Raw genomic sequence first — 19,875 nt, forward strand, 5'->3', positions numbered from 1 at the left:
AACGGGGTGAGTGGCTGTGACCTTTGGGAGCCCTAATATTTCTGCTGTCAGAGGAGGCAAAACCCCAGCCAGGAAACCCCCAAACCCATAGCAGGAAAAGCCACACAGTGTTGCCAAGGGCTTTGTGTTAGTTATCTATCACTGTGTAACAAATTACCCCAAACTTCAGGACTTAAATGATAAACATTTATCATCTCTAACAGTCTAAGAGTCAGGAATTTGGAAGCACCTGAGCTGGGTTGTTCTGGCTCAAGGTCTCAAGATGTTGAACGGGGCTGCTGTCATCCGAAGGCTTGACTGGAGCTGGGGGTCCACATGCAAGCTGTGGGGCTCCTCTCATGGCTGTCGGCAGGAGGCCTTGGTTCCGTACCACATGGACCTCTGATCGGGCTGCTTGTGTGTCCTGACAACATGGCAGCTGGCTTCTTCCAGAGTGAGCAGTCCAAGACAGAAACTAATGCAGAAGTCATAGTGTCTTTTATTGAGCTAGCCTCAAAGGCATATGCCATCAATCTGCTGTGTTCTGTTGGTCATACCGATCAATCCTGACACAACGTGGGAGGAGACTGCACAAGACCATGAAAACCAGGAGGTGGGGCTCACTGGGCACCATCTGAGAGGCTGAATACCAGGGCTTTCAGTTCTCCCTCTGAGAAGAACATTCACCTGGGCATTGGCCCAGATGACAGCCCGGTCAGGCATATCCTTTACAGAAGCCGCTAAGATTGAAAACCCAATGCACTATGTGGGATTTGGTGCCGCTACCCACCACCTCAGTCTGCTTCCCCACCGAACAGTACACCCACTCGGAACTGGGTGAGCCACCCCCTTGGTGGAGTGAAGGCTGGATGCAAGGCACTGGGTGGGAGAAACCCTGGGCTTGTGGGCCCCTCTCTAACTTGAGACTGGGAAACAAAACCTTCACACTCACACACACACACACACACACACACACACACACACCATAACAGTAGGGGAACATGCAATTATAAAAGGTTGGTCCAAGATTTCAGAGGAGGGGGATCTGGCAGGACTGGGGCAGTTCTGCAGGCTTCAGGGAGGAGATAGAACATGAGCGAAGTCCTAGCACCCAAGGCTCTTCCGGAGCCCCAAATCCAGACATGATGAACTGCTGACAGCTCCCTCTGTGTCCTGCTGTTTCATGCCTCCCCGCTATTGCAATAGAATACCTTTCCCCCATTATTCCCCTTCTTGTTACCTCTATTTACCCTTTCAGACTCAGCTCAAGGAGGACCACCTCCAAGAAGCCTCCCATGTGATAAAGCTTCCCACCTCTGTGGTCTCAAAGCTCCCTCGCCCCTCACAAATCCCTACCATGCTTGACCACACTCACCGCTTGCTCCCCCCTAGACTCGACTCTCCTTGAGGGCAGGGGACAATGCCAGATTCAATGGGGGCTGCCACGTGCCTTGTGCACACTCAGCACTGAATATATGTTTCTAAGGAAAGGACGGAGGGGAAGAGGAAGAGAGAGAAGGATGGATTCGGGAGACAGAAAATAACTCATCGTCTCTCTTTCTCCCCCTCACTCCCCAAGAGTGGGGCTTCGAACGGAAGCAGAGCTGCTGGCCAGAACCGCTCACCTCTGTCCTCCACACCCCAAGCCAAAAAGCTGGACATCATATAACACTCTGTCTGAGAAAGTTTTTGGTACTGAAGGCACATAAAAAAGGAGGGCTCAGGGGCTGGAGGAGTACTTGTTCCCAGGCTATCCTGACTTTGCTGGAGGAACTCGAGGCTAATAGCAGGTTGAAAATACCCCAGGGTGACGATCTCTGTGGGAAAATCTCGTGATCCAACAGGTTTCCTGAGAGCACTCAGCGGTGCTGGGAGGAGGTTGAAAGTCTGTGGATAAAAGCAACTCAAGGCCAAGCTATGGAGTGACCCCAGCAGGAGATCAGTGGGAGGGAATCACAGGGACTGCAGAACTGCTCTGTCACCTCTGGGCACACATCAGACCTCTGGTTATTCACAGAGTTCTCTTTCCACAGGCATCAGGTTAATATTTTAAACATTAACGGATGTTTTGTTTTGCTTCAGTTTTCTGTTTGCTGAGACCTCCTTTGCTCAGGATCAATTAGCCACATGCATGCCATCTTTATTAGCACATGCAGGGCTCACTTTTATTTTACTTTATTTTTTTGACCCCTTCACCCCATCCCCAATCTCATTTTTCTCCTCTTACGTCCTTGTGATTCTTTGTGTCTGGCCAATCTATATTTCTATTTGCATCTAGGCCCAATATTGGTATTATTTTGTGCATATTTTTAAAAATATGCTTAAGTAGTCTTTGGTAAACATGTCATTCTTTTATCGCTTTTTTCTAGTCAAGACTATGAGATTTTTGAGATGGCTCCAAGTTAATATAAGTAAATATGGACCAGAGCATTCCTTTCATCTGCTGAATGGTACTCAGCATTTTCATATAACCTTTTATTTATCTACTTTACTATGAATAAACTTCTAGGTGTTTCCAAATCTTCATTATTACAAACAATTCTACGAGAATAAATCCACACGTTTCTTTGGGGGCCTGGGCAAGAACGTCTCTGGGCTCAGCGTCCCCAAGTACTGGGTTGTAGGACTGGCCCATATTCCATTTCACTTAACACTTTCAATCTGCTTCCCAGAAAGATTAGTTAACATTCCTATGAGATATTCTGCTTTCCTCCACCTTTGGTGGCACTTGATATCATCCAACTTTTTAATATTTGCCAATCTGATATGTCTAAGACCCATATCTCCTGCTTAACCAAATTTCCCCCCTGGTTTCCTTCCCATCCTGTTCTGCTGTTCCCCCTTTTAAAACCTCAGGTTGTTCTTTCTCACTCCCTCAGGGAAGGGATGTGATATGAAGCACTGCCCCGGAGGGGATGGAGGAGGGAGAAGTGTCTCCTTCTGGCTTTTGAGTTTCAAAATCTTCCACTCTTGGAGGACCAAAAAGGTTTCAGAGCACAGAAAAAAGATTTGGGAGAAAAACATCATGAAAAGGAGGGGAAAGTCAAGCACCCACTTTGGCCCAGCCCGACCTGACCCGTGATGGCTGGGCCCAGTGGAGGAGAGTGAAGGCCCAGAAGGAAGGAAAGGAAAGTTCCTATGGGTTGCAAACCAGAGGCTGATGTTGAGGCTGGAGCATAGATACAGGAAGTGGGCTTTAAGGGCACCACGGAGTGGTGAGGTCTGTGGTTCCCTGGACGGCACCTTCCTGTAACACTTCTCAATTCGGCTGGTTGTTACACGGTGGAGGTCTGGGCTAGTGTTACCAGGTATTTCCATTTTTCCAAAAGAATACAAAATCAGAATTTTTATGTGGAAGGTCTCCTTCAAAAAAAAGAAAAAAGAAAGTCACTCGGGACTTCCCTGGTGGCTCAGTGGTTAAGAATCCGCCTGCCAATGCAGGGGGCACGGGTTCGAGTCCTGGTCCGGGAAGATCCCACATGCCGCGGAGCAACTAAGCCCGTGCGCCACAGCTACTGAGCCTGCGCTCTAGAGCCCGCGTGCCACAACTACTGAAGCCCGTGCGCCTAGTGCCCGTGCTCTGCAACAAGAGAAGCCACCGCAATGAGAAGCCTGCACGCCACAACGAAGAGTAGCCCCCGCTCGCCGCAACTAGAGAAAGCCCGCGTGCAGCAATAAAGACCCAATGCAGCCAAAAATAAATAAATAAATAAATTTATAAAAAAAAAAAAGAAAGTCACTATGGCAAATTTCAAAACATATGTAAAATTAGGCAAACTAGTATAATGAACTTCCTTGTACCCATGACTAAGTTTCAACAATTGTCAACTCATGGCTAATGTCGTTTCTTCTATAACCCCTCCCTTTCCCAGTCCTGAATGATTTTGAAGTAAATCCCAGACTCATCGTTTTCTTTGTAAAGGTAAGAACTCATGTTTTTTTAAACCATAACACAATATCATCACTAAATAAACTCCAATAACTTCCAATCAATTAGCCTGTCAGTGTTAAAATTTACAGTTTTCTCGTGGTGGTCATAAGTGTTTTATTTTATATTATTTTATTTTTATAGTTTGTTTGAAATAGGACCCAAAGTCCACACTGTGCAAGTGATTGATGTTTTTAAGTTCCCTTTCATCTCTAGGTTTGCTCCCCACCTTTTTGACTCTTGCGATGTATCTGTTAATGAAGCCAGGTCCTTTATCGTGTAGAGGGTTCCACAGTCTGGATTTTGTTGGTGTCATTTAACATACTTCCTCTGTCTTCTGCATTTCCTGTAAATTGGTAGCTGGATCTAAAAGCCAAAACTCTCATTTAAAAAGATGTTCATAATCTTTTCAAAAGAATCTTTAAATACTGTCTGAGCCAGAAAAAAACCTCCTGGACTGGATCTAGACTGTTTGCTACCCCCGTCTTAGATGTTAGTGGATCATGGGCAAGAGGGTTTGGGGACCTGTGTCCTGAGCAGAGCCCCAGGGAGAGGGCAAAATCCTGAATGAACATGTAGGATCTGAGAACAGGGGGCCTGTGCCTCATTGTCCACATAGAATCCCATTCAGAGAGGTGCCAAGACCCCACAGAAGGGAGGGGGTGTGCAGTGTGTCAAGGCAGACAGAGCCTGGCATGGCCTGGCAGGGTGACCTGCAGGCACTCAAGAGCAGCACAGCAGTGGAGGGGCGCCCAGTCCCCAGGGACCCTGCGTCCCCATAGCAACCAAGGAGCACCTGCTGTGCCATCCTCATGCCACAGGAAGTCCTCCAGAACTAGACACCCGGAGGAAAAGGGGGCGGACCGCATGTGGCTGGGATGAATCGGGACACCTTGATGGTCTGGGAGACTATACTAGAAGTTGAGCTGCGTCAAGGAAAACAGAGAAGCTTCTGTTTCTTTTTCACTTGAGTTGGTGGACTGAGGTTTGTACCCACTACAAGGGGAGCCTCCAGGGACCCCTGACAGCACACCTTAGAGCCGAGGCATTTGGGGTCAGTGGCCCCCTCTCCGTGGGAGAACCGGATTGAGGAGATGAGGGGCCCTCAAATGCCACTCATGATTCTAGAAATCCTCCTTTCCCTTCTTTCTGTTTGATTTTGATAGAAATAGTCATCTAACTTACCAGGTTTTTTCTTTTAAAAAAACCTTTGAGTGTACCTCATAATTTACTAATGGATTCTGTTTTTCGATCTGAACTGGGGTGCTTTGTATACAGTAGAAGAATTTTGACTGTATTCATTTACTATCATGTTTAGTCATTTCCTGGGTTCATATTTTATTTTAATTTTTATATTTCCTTATCTCTTTTCCTTATTTGTATCTTGCAAATAAGTATGTGTGGTAAGTCATATTTTTTTTTTAGCAGTAATGGGCAATTAACTTAAAACAAACAATAAACATTTTCTTTTCTACATTTGGTCCTAACTAACAACAATCAGAACTTTTAACTCTCTCCTATGAGAAAAATTTTTTTTTGCTTTTCACTGCCTACCAAATAAAAGGAAAAAGTATTCAAAAGAATGAAAAGATCATCATATAATGGAAAAGACATGTTTAATAATAAAATATTAAGAACATTGAATATATATGACCCTAAAATACAGTTATAAAATGCAGAAAGCAAATATGGGCATAAATACAAGAAAATTTCATTTTAGAAAAACAATTATAGTAAGAGATTTTACTGTCCTATCCTCAGTGAGGCTTGAATTCAACTGCATAATAATAGAAATGCAGGTATGGCAGATTAATCAAATGGAGTATTTTTCCTAAGTAAGGTAAAGTCCGGCAGGCCTCCAGGGCCAGTGCAGAGGTTGTGGAAGTTATCAAGTGTTCCGGCTCCTCCTAACTTCAGGCTCTCCTACAGTGTGCTGTTCTTGACCTTGAAGGGTAGCAGAAAATACCATCCCAAAATATGCCAGAGAGATCCACCCCTCACTCTTTATCTCCTCTTTGACTTCTTTGCTTGTCTACTGTTGGACCTGCCTCACTGTGCGTGTGACACATTATTTCTCCACCTCTCTGGCCTGTCGTACCAGCTATTCTCTTAACTATTCCCCCTCTATTTCAGCAACACACTCCTAGGCTACTTGAGTGGTGCCCTTCCCAGCTCAGCCTGGAACCAGAGTCCCCCTGCTAATACAGTTTTAGATATTCCTCAACTCTCACTTTAGTTCCTGAGACTGTCCCAGCCCCTGAGAAAAAAATCTCTTAGAGATGGAATTAATGGATATCTTGTACTATGTATAATTTCCAACTGTCCATGGCAATTGCCCATATGGTGTCATACATCACATGCTAGACCACAGACATAATCTCTACTAGTTCAAAAAGAACAGAAATGAAATGTGCTATGTTCTCTGGCCAAAATAGAATGAAATATAAAGTAACAACCAAAACAAATAAAAATAAACCAACTACTTGGAAAAGTAAAAATACTTACTGAGTCAACAGTTGAATTGGAAGGGAAATAAAGAACACAAAAGGAGTTTATTCAGAAAACAATGCTGGTTAAAACATGCCACAGTAATCTCTGTGGAATGTAGTCAAAGCAGTACTTTTAGGAAATTTTATGATTTAAAATTTTCTCTTTTTTGGTGGTTGATAAAAGGGAATATTTTAGAAAGAATTCAGTTTACAATAGGAGAAAAGGAAGGAAAAGACAAGCCAGACTAAAGAGGAAGAAGAAAATATGACCATAAAAGCAGAAGGAGATCATTTTGAAAGTAAAAAATAATTTCTCTGGACTCAGTAAATAAAACCAAAAGCTAAGTATTTGAAAAGTAAAGGCATTTCAATAAAATCTGAATTGAGAAAGGAGATACCAACCAATATATAAAATTTAAAAATAAGAATAGAACACAAAAGCATTTGCTAATAAGATTTGAACATATGAGTGAAAAGAACAATTTTTTTTTCTTTACAATATGGAAGTCCATACTTAACCTAGTAAATATTAAACCAATAACTTGTGAGGGAGAAGGAAATTTAGAAAGCTACTCAACCAGAAGTGTCCAGGTATTTAGATATAGATCTAATATATATATATATATATATATATATATATATATATATATATATACACACACATATATATGTATATATATATGTATATATATATATATATATATATATATATATATATATATACACATACACACACACACACATACATGGCAAGTGTTCTGTTGCTGCCTAACAAATTACCACAAATCCAGCGGCTTAAAATAATACGTATTTATTATCTTACAGTTTCCCTGGCTCAGGAGTCCAGGTACAGCTTAGCTGGGTTCCTGGCTCAGAGTTTCACAGGTGGTAATCAAGGTGCTAACTGTACAGTGTTCTCATCTGGTGCCTTGATGGGAAAAATCTGCTTCCAAGCTCATTGGCTGTTGGCAGAATCCATTTCCTTATGGCTGTTTGCCTAAGGCCCCAGCTTCTTACTAACTGTTGGCTATCCTCAGGTCCTAAGGCCACCTGTAGCTCCTTGCCATGTGACCCTCTCCACAGGCAGTTCACAACACGGCATTATGCTTCCTCAAGGTCAACAGGAGAATCTCTCCAGTCAGTCAGTCTGTCTGTCTGTCTAGCTAGCTAGCTAGCTATATCTATATCTATCATATGTAATTAAGGAGTGACACCCCATCACCTTTGCCATGATACACTAGTTAGAAGCAAGTCACAAGGTTCCACTTACATCTAACGGGAGGGGATTATTATACAGGAGTGTTATTTATTGGAGGTCACCTTAGGGTGTGTCCACCACAATATGGGTGAATACTAAATCCTCCCAAACTTTCCCAGACTAATTACCTCCTGTGAAAAATGGAAATCAAGGAGTTCTAGCCCTTTAAGACAGGACTGAAGCTCCAAAAGAGGCATGTGCTACAGGCAATATAAGCCTTTGAGAACAGAGCCTGGGGCTCTCACCCTTGTGTACTTTAATACCTATTGCAACATCCCAATCTACAGCTCAGCTGGTGACTCCAACCTCTGACCTCCACTTCTTCTCTCTGGGTTCAAACCCAGCTACTGTACTGTCAATCCTTGGCTTCACTTCTTGGCTTTACAAGCAGCTGCCCCAGTGGAGTCTTGTTCTCCATGGCTGCCATGTTCTCCTGCTAAGCAATGCATACAGCTTTAGGGGTCTAGTGACATTCTAGGCCCTCACCCCTTGGTTTCCTCTCCTGTCCTATAACCTGTCTTATCCACTAAGTATTGCAAATACTCTGATCCACATGCTGAAGGGCCTGAGATTGATGCTGTGAAGAAAAGAGCTTGTGGGCTACAATTTACAAAGTCTTGCCTGGCAAAGTCTCTCTAGGGACGGACTGAACCAGAATTGGAAGGCCCTGGGGCTGACTTTGTTAGTGATGACAAAGGTCAAATGTATTTCTTGGTCTGTTTTTATTAGGATGGTCAGAGAGGAGCTGATGAATAGACTTGGTCTTTACTTAAAGCAGCTCTGCTATTCCATACATTGTTTCTGAACCTTGAAAAGTGTGACCTATTGCATAGTTCATTCCAAGATGTGAAGATACACAGGGCTTGATCCTGAAATCTAATAAAGGTAATGTACAAACAAAGAATACAATAGGCCATGTATTCACAATGGGGTGACAGCTCCATGCATTCCAATGGAGCAATTTGGTTCTTGAAGGGGCTAAAGAATCTTACTCTTTTTTATGTAGGAAGTGCAGATATACAAACAGTACAAACACAGATAGTGTATCTGTGGAATTAAAATTACATGGGGGACAACTAAGGAAAAAAATTCTTATTAGGGGGACAATAGTGATAAAAAGAGTAAGAAGCACGGTCTAGGGAATCTTCACCTATAGATCAAAGCCACCCACAAATCTCACATTAAAATATACATAAATTTCATTAATATTTATTTATGGCCAAAGAGGCTTTATCCCAAGAATGACTGAAGGGTTTGACACAAAGGCAACTATTATTAATAATAACAATAAAATATCATCCAATTCACTAGATTAAATAATGAAAATGTGATGATTTCAACAGATGCTGAAACAGCACTTGATAAAATTCAATAGACACTTTTCATTTTAAAAAAGAGGAATAGAAATATATTACAATAACATAATACGGAGCTATTTAAAACAGAGCTGGTTTTATCTTTAATGCAAAGCAGACATTGTTATTAAAAATAGTAGCAAAACAGGAAGCCCTATGAGTCCCACCTTCACCCCAGCCACCTAAAATGATCGTCTGGCCACTGTAGCCATGCGGAAGCTTTATATGAATTAATAAAACAGTTGAGTAAAGTGGATGAATATAAGATGCAGTGTATATTCAAAACACAGCTTAATTCCTTTGAACTGATTAGAAATATTAATTAAAAATGAGATCCTATTCACAATAATAACAAAGAAGAAAATACCGAATTTAGAATTTCAGTCATATTCAGTATGATCTAATTCATGTTTTCAAAAATCATGTATGTTTCATGTGTTTATAAATGTATGTAAGTGAATAATAGAGAGAGGCCTGAAGTCTGAGACAAGTGCTTTTCCCAAGAGAGGGGAAGAGGATGGAGAGAGTAAGGAGGAGCTTTCTGCTTCCTTTGAATTTCTTCCATTGATAATGTATTAACACAGAACTTTTATAATCTTAAAACTTTACAAAACAGCATTTATGACCTCATTTTGTCAAATTACAGAAACATTTATGTACACTTAGAAAATGTCTCAAAAGATGATTACACAAATTTTATAGTAGTTATGTATAGATGGTGGGATTTTAGGTGATTTTCACTGTGATTTTTCTTTTTAGTATTGTTTAATATTTAACAATGAGCATGTGCTATTTTTATAACAAAAAGTCATGAAGATATCTTCATTTTGAAAGCAAACAAAGAGAATCTAAGGAGTGCTATTCATGACATAAACAAGGACACTTTTAAAACTAAGATAGCAGAAGAATATAAACAAATGGAAAAATAGATCATGTTCCTATTTACAATTTATAGTATATTCAGATATAAATATAATACAGATAAATCTTCCCAAGCTATAAATAGATTCTATTATCAATTAGCATTTCAAGACCAGAAGCTTCCTGTAAAATATTTATTCCACTCTCCTCTTATGAAGCCAAATGAACAAAGCAAAAGAAATGAAAAATAGAGGGAGGAGGCCTCTGTTTTCAATGAGACAAGGAAGGACCAAACCTGTCAATGAAAAACCATGAGTAAACCTGCTGATTACTGTGGGATCAGAACCAGAAGAGGGAAGAGAGATTCCAGGTGCCTCCTTGGACCCACGGTAGGACCCATATCTTTCCAAAGGTCCATGGTGGAAGGTTGGCTGATGACATCTTTATTCCATCTTTGAGATGTGGTAGCACAGGCTGCCTCCAGAGACTGGGGAATGTCCTGTAGAGAGTGGGATTCATCCTGCAGAGTGGCAGGGGAGGTAGGGCTGCAGGAATCACCTTGCTGACCTTGCCTCCAGAGAGACATGTGACAACAGTGCATGGGGTGATGCAAGGGGATGGCGCAAGTGAGGCAGGGACCACTGGATTGCACCACAGGAAGCTTATGAGTCTAAGTCACATGGCTTTCCAGAACACTAAAAGCTAAGAGGAGATGGTCCCCAAAGAAAAGGAAATAACTGAAAGGGTGTGTGAGACAATAAGACCTGTTAAAGTTGAAGGACTTTAATTCCCCCACCAACTTCTCTACTTGTCATACTATTATTCAGCCAGTAGTAGACCTCATTCAATGACAAGTAATAATCAAAAAGAAACCATAATGGGATTTACACATAGAAATTGTAGAGAAAGGGAATGTACACAAAAGCTGCTTAAAAAAATAAATATCACAAGAAGAATTACCCAAGGAAACAGAAAAGATGTTCAGATAAATTTTCTATATTCTCAAAGAAATTTCAGATAACACTATCTTTCTAGAAAAAGACCCTAAAGAAAAGACATAAGAATTCAAAGAAGTGATTTTAAAAATGAAAGAAAAAGATAAAAAGCAAGCTAGTATATTCAGGATAAAAATGGAAGAGTAAACCTTGATAAAGATGGAATCTACATTAGATGCAAAAGAAAATAGGATACAAATAACTGACTATAGTTTGAACTATAGTGGAAAGAATCTGGGAAATCACACAAAATGAACAGCAACAACGAAACCAAGATTTGTTAATGTTTCTAGAGAAAACTGCCATTGTTATAGAAGACCAATGGGATCCTTGGCATTTCTGAAGGAACATGTGCGTTTCTGAAGAAGGAGAATACAAGGAATTAAATATAAATTATTTTCAAAAATAAAATTGAAGAAGAGAACTTTCTTAAAACAAAGATGACTTGAACCTACAAATCACAAAGGGCATATACGTTCCAAGAAAAATTGATATAGACTCTTCAATGTCAGAATATATCCTACTGAAGTTATAAAACATCAAGGATAAAGAAAATCTCACATGGATAGTAAGATAGTTAATAAACCATATAAAGAGAGAAAAATCAAGTTTCTTCAGGCTTCTTCCCAATGCCAAAAGACAGAGGACCAACATCTAAAAAGGTCTGAAGGAAAGTAAATTCAAGGGTTGTGTACATGCCAAGTTATCCTTCAAGTATAAAGACAAACATTCTCAGGCATGCAAAACCTTAGGGAATAAAGCATCCAGGAGCCTTATCAAAAAACAACTTTTGAATGAAATCTATCCAACCAAGGAAGGAGTCAAAATAAATTCTAGAATAGAGAACCTAGGTGCATTAGTTTCCTAGGGCTGCCATAACAAAGCACCACAAATTGGATGGCTTAGAAAAATATTGTCTCACAGTTCTGGAGTCTAGAATTCTGAAATCAAGGTGAGGGCAAGTCCATGCTCCCTCTGAAGGAGCTAAGGAAGGATCCTTCCTTGCCTCTTCCAGCTTTTGTAGCCCCAGATGTTCTTTGGTTTGTGGCAGCATAACTCCAATCTTCACATGGTGGTCTCCCTATGTCTCTTTATATGGTCTTCCCTCTGTGCATATCTGTGTCCAAATTTCCCCTTTTATAAGAACACCAGTCATGCTGGATTAGGGCCCACTCTAATAACGTCATTTTAACTTGATCACACTTGTAAACACTATTTTCAAATAAGGCCATGCTGAGGTACTTGGGAATTAGGACTCCAGCATACCTTTTTTGGGGAGAATACAATTGAACTTGTAACACTGAGGTAACATGAAGGGGTGAGCACTGAGTTCATTAAATACAGAGCTAAAACTAAACAACAGCAAGAAGTACAGTCAGAGAACAAAATGAAGTGAGCTAAACAGTAACAATGGAATATAATAAAAGTCAAGAGACAGAGTTGGGCATGGGATAAAATGTAAGAGTGGGTAATTCCTCATCATTCACAGCAGAAGATCAATAGATATTACTTAAAATTGAAAATTGTCTTTTTTTTTTAAAGCATAGCAAATTCAATCTTCTAATGTTTTTCATTCTTTTTTTTTAATTCTAAAAGACTCTTTTAAGAACTTGTGGTGAAGAAACAACCAATTTAGTCATTTCTAAGTTTTGCTTCAATTCTTCTAACATTATATACAAGTAAAACAATATTAATTTTTTTTTCATCTAAAATGGTGTGCAGAGTATAATCCTATTTTTATAAAATTTTTTCAGTCATTCTATCTATTTATTCACATACCAATAGAGTCTCTAATGATGCTTTATAAATGTTGGGAATGGTTGTCTCTGGGCAGTAGGATTCATAGTGAGTTGGTTTTTTTACTTTTTTTACTGTACTTTTCTATATTACTTGAATTTTTATAATAAATATGTTATTTTAAACAAAAACAATAAAATCATTGTTTCACATTATTTTCCAAAAAACTTTCTTGGTAGGCATTAGGGGTGGGGCTCCACTTCAGGTCCCAGGAGGTGGTGGGTCCAGAAGGCAGGATATAGGATCTCAGGGTCCTGTGACAGCTGACACAAGGTGACAGGGTTGTTAGGAGGCCCTTTCCCAACTGGGGGTCTGTTTTCGCAACCACTGTGTCAGAAAACTCCTCAACGGCAAATGCCACTACAGGCATTAAGGACTTTCCACAGTCAGACTCTGTCCCCAAAGAAGCCACATGGCTTTAAGTTCAGCAAAGTGAGTCAGGCCTGCCTTCTAATTTTTGACAAAGTCCAACATTTGCTTTATTGTGACATCAAAGAAGCCAACGCTCCCAGAAATCAACCCGGAGGCTGGCTCTGTTCTTCTGGACCCCCAAGCAAGAGAGCTGCCCCTGTGACTGTCCTGCGCTCACAGCTGTGTGACCAAGTTCCCCACTCCATCCTCCAAGCTGGACTTTTTCGACAGGAAGGGCATCTGGGAGCATAACAGTCGTCATCATTTTCATATTTTATTGTTCCTCTCCTTATACCTGGTTGTCACCAAATGTTCGACAGGAAAATTTTCTTTGATTACTTCTCTTCTTGTATTTTAATGGAGGTGGTGGAGCTTTCTGTGGATACAGCAGGCAGTCAGCTGAGGTTTTGCGAGGCTGAGCACATCACAAAAAAGTTGTGGGCTTCCAGCCTTACTTCCTGCAAGTTGGTGCTGGCCCTCACATTCGATCTTTCTAGCCTGCATAACACAGCTGGTGTGTCCCAACAGGAGACACCAGCTCAGGGGCAGCAGTGGGTGCAGGAACAAGCTTGGGAGCAGCGGCAGGGCAGTCTGCAGTAGGAACAGGGTCCTGACCTAGGCCAGCGAGTCCTGTGGGGCCTGAGGCCCTAGGAGTGTTACCTAAACCTGAACACAGGCCGAGAGTGTGGCCCGGAGGACCTGCAGACTGGGCTCTGCCAAAGGGCTGGGGATCACATGCAACCGGTGTCTCCAAGGGACAGAACCACTGGACAGGTTGTCATAGTAACACAGTCATAGAGGGAGGGATAGGCCTTCAGGGAACACAGAGAAACACAGCAAGAGTCTGAGGGCAGCCCCTACCAGCGGTCTGGGGAAACTTCTTAGAAAATGTTGTCTGTACTCAATTTTTAAAACCAGAAAGATTATAACATTATTGATACTTGTTAAAACACACAGAAAATCAATGTATTTGAAATAAAATAATACTACAAGTCCCATGTTCTCTGTGTTCTGAATCTAAGTCTTAGGATTGTCTGTTGCAATTTGTTCATCTCCTCTTTGCTCTCTAGATCATCTAAGACCGGTGCTGATTATTCAGAGAGGCCGAGTGTCTCAGAGCTTATTGCATTTAGACAAGGCAGCAGAGACCACCTTATCTCCCTCCCTGACCTTTGGATTACTTGCAGCTCCCTCACCACATTTTACCCTTTAGTTCTTTGATTCCTGATCAGCTTCTTGTGTGTCACTGTGCCTGGCAAGACTTTTTTCTTCTGATAGTTCTAATTTGGGCAGATGGCTTTTGCTCACTTAGCTGCAACTTCTCCATACCAAAGTTTATATCTCTAGAGAGCTCCCTCAGTTTATTAAAGATATGATTTTATTCATTCAGCGAAAGTAGGTTATGAACAAACAGCAAAGTGAATATGGTCCTTTCGCCACAGCCTTCCAGCTGCCTCTCACACTCCTGCCCACGATAGTGTTGAAAGAAGTCTGCCTCATCTGGTTTCAAATCTTGGGTGACTCTGTTTAGCCATATTCATGTGAGCCACTTCCTCAGCTCATTCACTCGTCAGCCTGCTCGAATTGGCTTCTGTCTCCTCTATGCCACTGATATATGCTCTTTCCAAGACCATCAGTGAACCTTACTCATGCTAAATACAATTGACGTGCTTCAACTGTCACTTCCCTAATCCATCCTCTCACATTTGAAACTACTTTCTCTCCATCTTTAAACTCCTTTGGCCATTGATTTCTCTCACATCCTTCTCTCTCTTGGTTCTTCTCACCAGCTTCCCAACCATTCCTCCCACACTTCAATGGGCTTCTCTTCCTCCTCTACCCATAAGCTTTCAGGGTTCCATTCTCCGCGAGCAGGCTCTTTTATCCTCGTGTTTTAACTACCAAAAATCTCCCAACCCAGACCTCTCCAAAATTCCAGTCGCATATATCCAACCCCTATAGGATGTCTTAATTTGCCCCAAATTAACACACCATGGTACCCCCAAAGCTCTCTCTCTCTCTTCCTGGGTTACATTTCCTGCATCGCATTACATACATTTCTGCAGCCCAGAGAAACGTGCCCATGAATAGAACTGAAAACCATTCTGGGTCCCTAAAGCAGAAGTAACTCAGAGCCGCAGTTACTGTTTGATCAGAAATCATGGCCTCCAGGGATTCAGGAGGTACTGACCTCAGAGAGGAAGTTTCATTGCTCTTCCTCCTGTGTCTGTGTTCCTTTTGACATCTTTATCTTCCCAAGTAGAAAATGGAGAGGAATAACTCTGCTTCTCCTTTGCACCAGTGATGTCAGCCTGGAAATGGGTATATGTGAAAACATGGTCTGGGGGCCTCAAGTGGATGAAAAGTGAGCTCAGTAGGATTTCCCCCAAAGCGCCAATGTTTCCCGAGAATACAAACCAGGCCAACTCATTTAGCTCTGAACTCTGGAGCTTTAATCTTTCAAGAACATACTTCCTTCCTGTATTTCTAGTAATTACTGTTTGACTTTTCTGGAAATCCCACGAGTTACCCTCTCTCTTCCAAAAGAATTGAATCACAAAAATAGAACCATGAGAAAAGTGAGCTTGACCCCTTTGCTCTTTGAAATGTGCTGGGTGGAAAGAGCCTGGGGGAATCGGGTGGGGGCGAGGGGTAGAGGTGAGGGGCGGGGAGAGTTCTTCTTTAACTGATTCTTCTATCTCAAGGAAAAATAAACTGAGGGAAAGAATTTTTTAAAAATGCTTTAAATTAGTCATCCACAGGAAAAGGATTCTGTGGGAAACAATTTATACTTGGACTATTCTAGTTTTAGAGAAGGCATTTTTAACCTGAGATCCATGAATGGGCTGTACCAGAATATACGATCCTCGAGAAACTGTGAGCTACATGTTTTTGTGTCTGTGCATTTTTCTAAGAGGGTTCATAGCTCTTATGAGATTCTCAAAGGGGTTCCTGATACCTCACCAAAGGTTAAGAACTGCTTACTTAGAGGTTAACTTAGTTGCATTGGTTATCTATTGGTATATAACAAATTACCCCAAAACTTAGCAGTGTTAATACAGCTGACATTTATTATCTCACAGGTTGAATGGGTAAGGAATTGAGCAGTGGTTTAGCCAAGTGACTTGGCTCAGGGTCTCTCGTGACATTGCAGTCAAGAAGTCAGCTGGGGTTGCTATCATCTGAAGGCTCGACTAGGGCTGGAGAATCTGCTTCCAAGATGGTTTGCTCATGTGGCTGTTGGCAGAAGGCCTCATTCCTTGCTACATGGACCTCTCCACTGGGCTGCTTGAGTGAGTATCCTCACAACATGGCAGTTGGCTTCGCCCAGAGTGAGTGACCAGGATAGAAAGCAAGGAGGAAGCCACAGTGCCTTTTATAACCTAGTCTCAGGAGTCAAACATTGTCACTCCTGCCACACGCTATCCTATAAGCAAGCCAGCCCACACTCAAGGGGAGGTAATTTGGCTTCACTTCTTGAAGGGAGAAGTATCAAAGAATTTGTGAATATATGTTTGAACTACCAAAATAGCTAAGAGGCCTTACTTGATAGTCTTGCTGAGAAGCAAATCCGCGCCCCCCCCCGTACAACCCTTCCCCTTCTTCTACCAGATCATTTTGCAGTGCTTGGGACTCCCCTCAGTTAGGGCTCCCCCATGACCTTGGACAAATTACTAAACTTTATGGTGTTGCAATTTTTTCATTGGTTACTGGGGATAATAATAGTACCTACTTCATAGGATTGTTCTATGACGATGAAGTGAAATGCTAGATTAATAGATGTTAAAAAATGTTAGTTATAATAATGGTGCCCCCCACTCAAATCTAGAGCTTTCCATTTCCATTACATAGAACTGTACACTTATGGATTATCAGTCTTCCAGATGGGGTAAGAAGTGATTGTCTTCTGAGAATTTATTTGTAGAGCAGGTGCTATAAGGCAGGGAGATACAAAAGAAGCTAAAATTAGACCCTGTCCTTGATAGGTCTAAAATGAAGTTGGGGAGAAAAGATATCTATACATGAAGCAGAGGAATGCTTTGGAAATCCATTGACACTCACCTCTGTTGAGAACAGGGGAGAGTCCCTGCTTTGAGTGTAATTTTGAAGGTTAATATTCAGGCCAGAGGGACTTCCCTGGTGGTCCAGTGGATAAGACTCTGCAGTCCCAATGCAGGGGGCCTAGGTTCTAGATGCTGCATGCCACAACTAAGAGTTCGCATGTCACAAATAAGAAGCTCGCATGCCACAATTGAGACCCAACGCAGCCAAAATCAATAAATAAATATTTTTTTAAATGATTTAAAAAAAAAGATTCATGCCAGGGAATGAGTAAAACTTTAAGGAGCAATGGATGCTGAAGTTTGAAGGGGGACCACAGAAAGCTTTTTAGGGACCATAGCAGGCAAAAATAAAGGGGACAAGAGAAAGATTTATGAAGTCAAGATCTCACAAAGAAAGGAATGGACTTAAAGAAAAAGGAAAACCACAGGGGTTTCTCCGAGGGAAGAACTGGTTTGTGCTGTGGTAATCTCTGAAGGAGAGCTTTATTATATTTATCAATCTATTTATTGAAACAGAAAGATATCCTGTTAATCTTTTAAGGGCAAGGAACATGTCTGTAAGTTTCTGTAATCTAGCACAGTGTGGAGGATACTTTCCAAAAATACACACACTGAAAAACTACTTCTTTGACTAATTCAGAATTTAGATTAAAATGTTTGCTGGCGAGCATTCCACTGGGCTGGTTCTCTGCAGCCCAGCTTTTCTGTGTGTTTCTTATTGTGGGAGGGGCCAGACTTACAGGAGCTGCCTGATTCTACTGGGCACGTGCACATTTTCAGACCTCACAAGCAACCTCCAAGGCTGGAGGAGGGAAGAGAAGAGAGGGGTCTCGAGTCTAGTCTCAAAGGCCCATCTGCAGCGTGGAGGGCCCGGGAAGCGAGGATGGTGGCGTGCAGACTCCTGAGGCCTGCAGTTACCACCTCTCGTGGCTATGGTCTGGCTTCTCCATTTTCTTGTGGTTGGGAACCGGCCTAAGATCATTTTCGTCTATAAGTAGCCCAAACAGTTTGAAGTGGGTGAGAGTCAGCTGCTCACTCACCACCTGGCTATTAAGTTATAATGAAAGTAAATCTCAGACCAAAATGTTCCCCCTATATAGACATTTTTTTTTTTGGCCACGCCATGTAGCATGTGGGATCTTATTTCCCTGACCAGGGGTCGAACCCACACACCCTGCAGTGGAAGCGCGGAGTCTTAACCACTGGACCGCCAGGGAAGTCCCCCCTATATAGACATTTTGTTAAAATTAGTTATCTATTTTGTACATATTAGTGCATATATGTCAATCCCAATCTCCCAATTCATCCCACCACCACCACCCACCCCCGCTTTCCCCCCTTGGTGTCCATATGTTTGTTCTCCACATCTGTGTCTCTATTTCTGCCCTGCAAACTGGTTCAGCTGTAACATTTTTCTAGATTCCACATATATGCGTTAATAGACGATATTTGTTTTTCTCTTTCTGACTTACTTCACTCTGTATGACAGTCTCTAGGTCCATCCACGTATATAGACATTTTTTTAAACAAATATTAACAAGCAATTAGGCACAGAACACTTCATGCAACTGGCTCCATAGGTTCCATGCAGTCCCAGCTCTTGTCCCTTTAAGGGATCCAACCACTACCTGGCATGAACAGTCCACTGGAGGCATAACCAACAACATTTCAGAGGCAGGATTTCATTATCCTTGTGGTAGCAACATCAGACAACCAGAACCCTCCCAAAGCTACGTCTGGAGACAGGAGTGGCTCAGGATCAAGTGTCTGGCACCATCCTCACAGGTTCATGCTAAAGGTCTTGCTAGGCTCTGATACTCTGTCCAAACAAACACGAGGAGTGCCTTTACAATATTTTAGCCTATTCACATACTTGACTACCTTTAACTTTGTCAGTGAGAGCCCTTTTCTATCATTCCTCATGCTAATTACCAAGCCACTAATTCCATCACATAAAGTCCGTTTAGGATATTCATTGTGCTGATCGGCAGTGTCTGCTGTGGATCAAAATATAAATTAATTTATATTAATTTCTTTCTGATACAATGCTAGCTGATGCCCTGGGGTGTAGACTGCTCCTAGAATTGAAGCTTAATCTAACTAGTGAGTACCCAGCATTACACCATCTATGCTGCAGTATTTTCCAGTAAATTACTGACATCAAGACACTTGCTTTGACCTGGGAGGAAGAAAACAATCATTTTCATAAGTTTCAGTAAAAAGCTAGTCAATACCAGGACCATCAGTCCCAGGTTCTAGGACTATTTCATCAGTTGTAACTTCTGTCTGGAAAGAAGATGATGAATACGAGATATGACTGAAGTCTGTGAGATTGTACTGGGGACTCCAAATTCCTAAGCATTATGATACAGGGAGATACTTGTTATTTCAAAGAGGTTATTTTAGTGCAAGTAGAAGGAAATATTATTTCATGATTCTTATGAAAGTGGTTACTCCCAAAGGTAGTTCAGGCTGTAAACAAATAGTTTATTCTGGGCTAAATCAAAGGTCTTAGAGTGGCAGCCCCAAAAATGTTTTATTTGTTCGGAGCAATAGTGTAAAAGTATTGAATTTGATAGCCAGTACTTAAAAATTAGTTGCCATTCCCATAAAAATCGAGATTTCTAGGTTTTCTTGGGGAAAAAAAAAAATCCGGCAACACTTGATCTGCATTCCGTGCTGACATCAGGAAGCTGGAATCGAGGACCCACGTTACAGGCATTTTCTCTCCAGCTTGC

At 41.6% G+C, this 19,875-nt stretch overlaps 1 protein-coding gene across 1 annotated transcript in view; it reads right to left on the reverse strand.

The window, feature by feature from the left end:
- The window catches only part of LOC309643692 (uncharacterized protein), a 104,534-nt gene that overhangs the window by 19,774 nt on the left and 64,885 nt on the right, over window positions 1-19,875 (reverse strand). The window contains exons 4-5 of the transcript XR_014253969.1: window positions 4,137-4,273; window positions 230-3,342 (exon numbers count right to left, since the gene is read on the reverse strand). The gene's annotated coding sequence lies outside the window, so the exon portion shown is untranslated. The remainder of the gene's footprint in view (window positions 1-229; window positions 3,343-4,136; window positions 4,274-19,875) is intronic.

The sequence above is a fragment of the Balaenoptera physalus genome (genome assembly GCF_965194825.1).
Source record: "Balaenoptera physalus genome assembly, chromosome: 15".
NCBI classification, from domain to species: domain Eukaryota; kingdom Metazoa; phylum Chordata; class Mammalia; order Artiodactyla; family Balaenopteridae; genus Balaenoptera; species Balaenoptera physalus.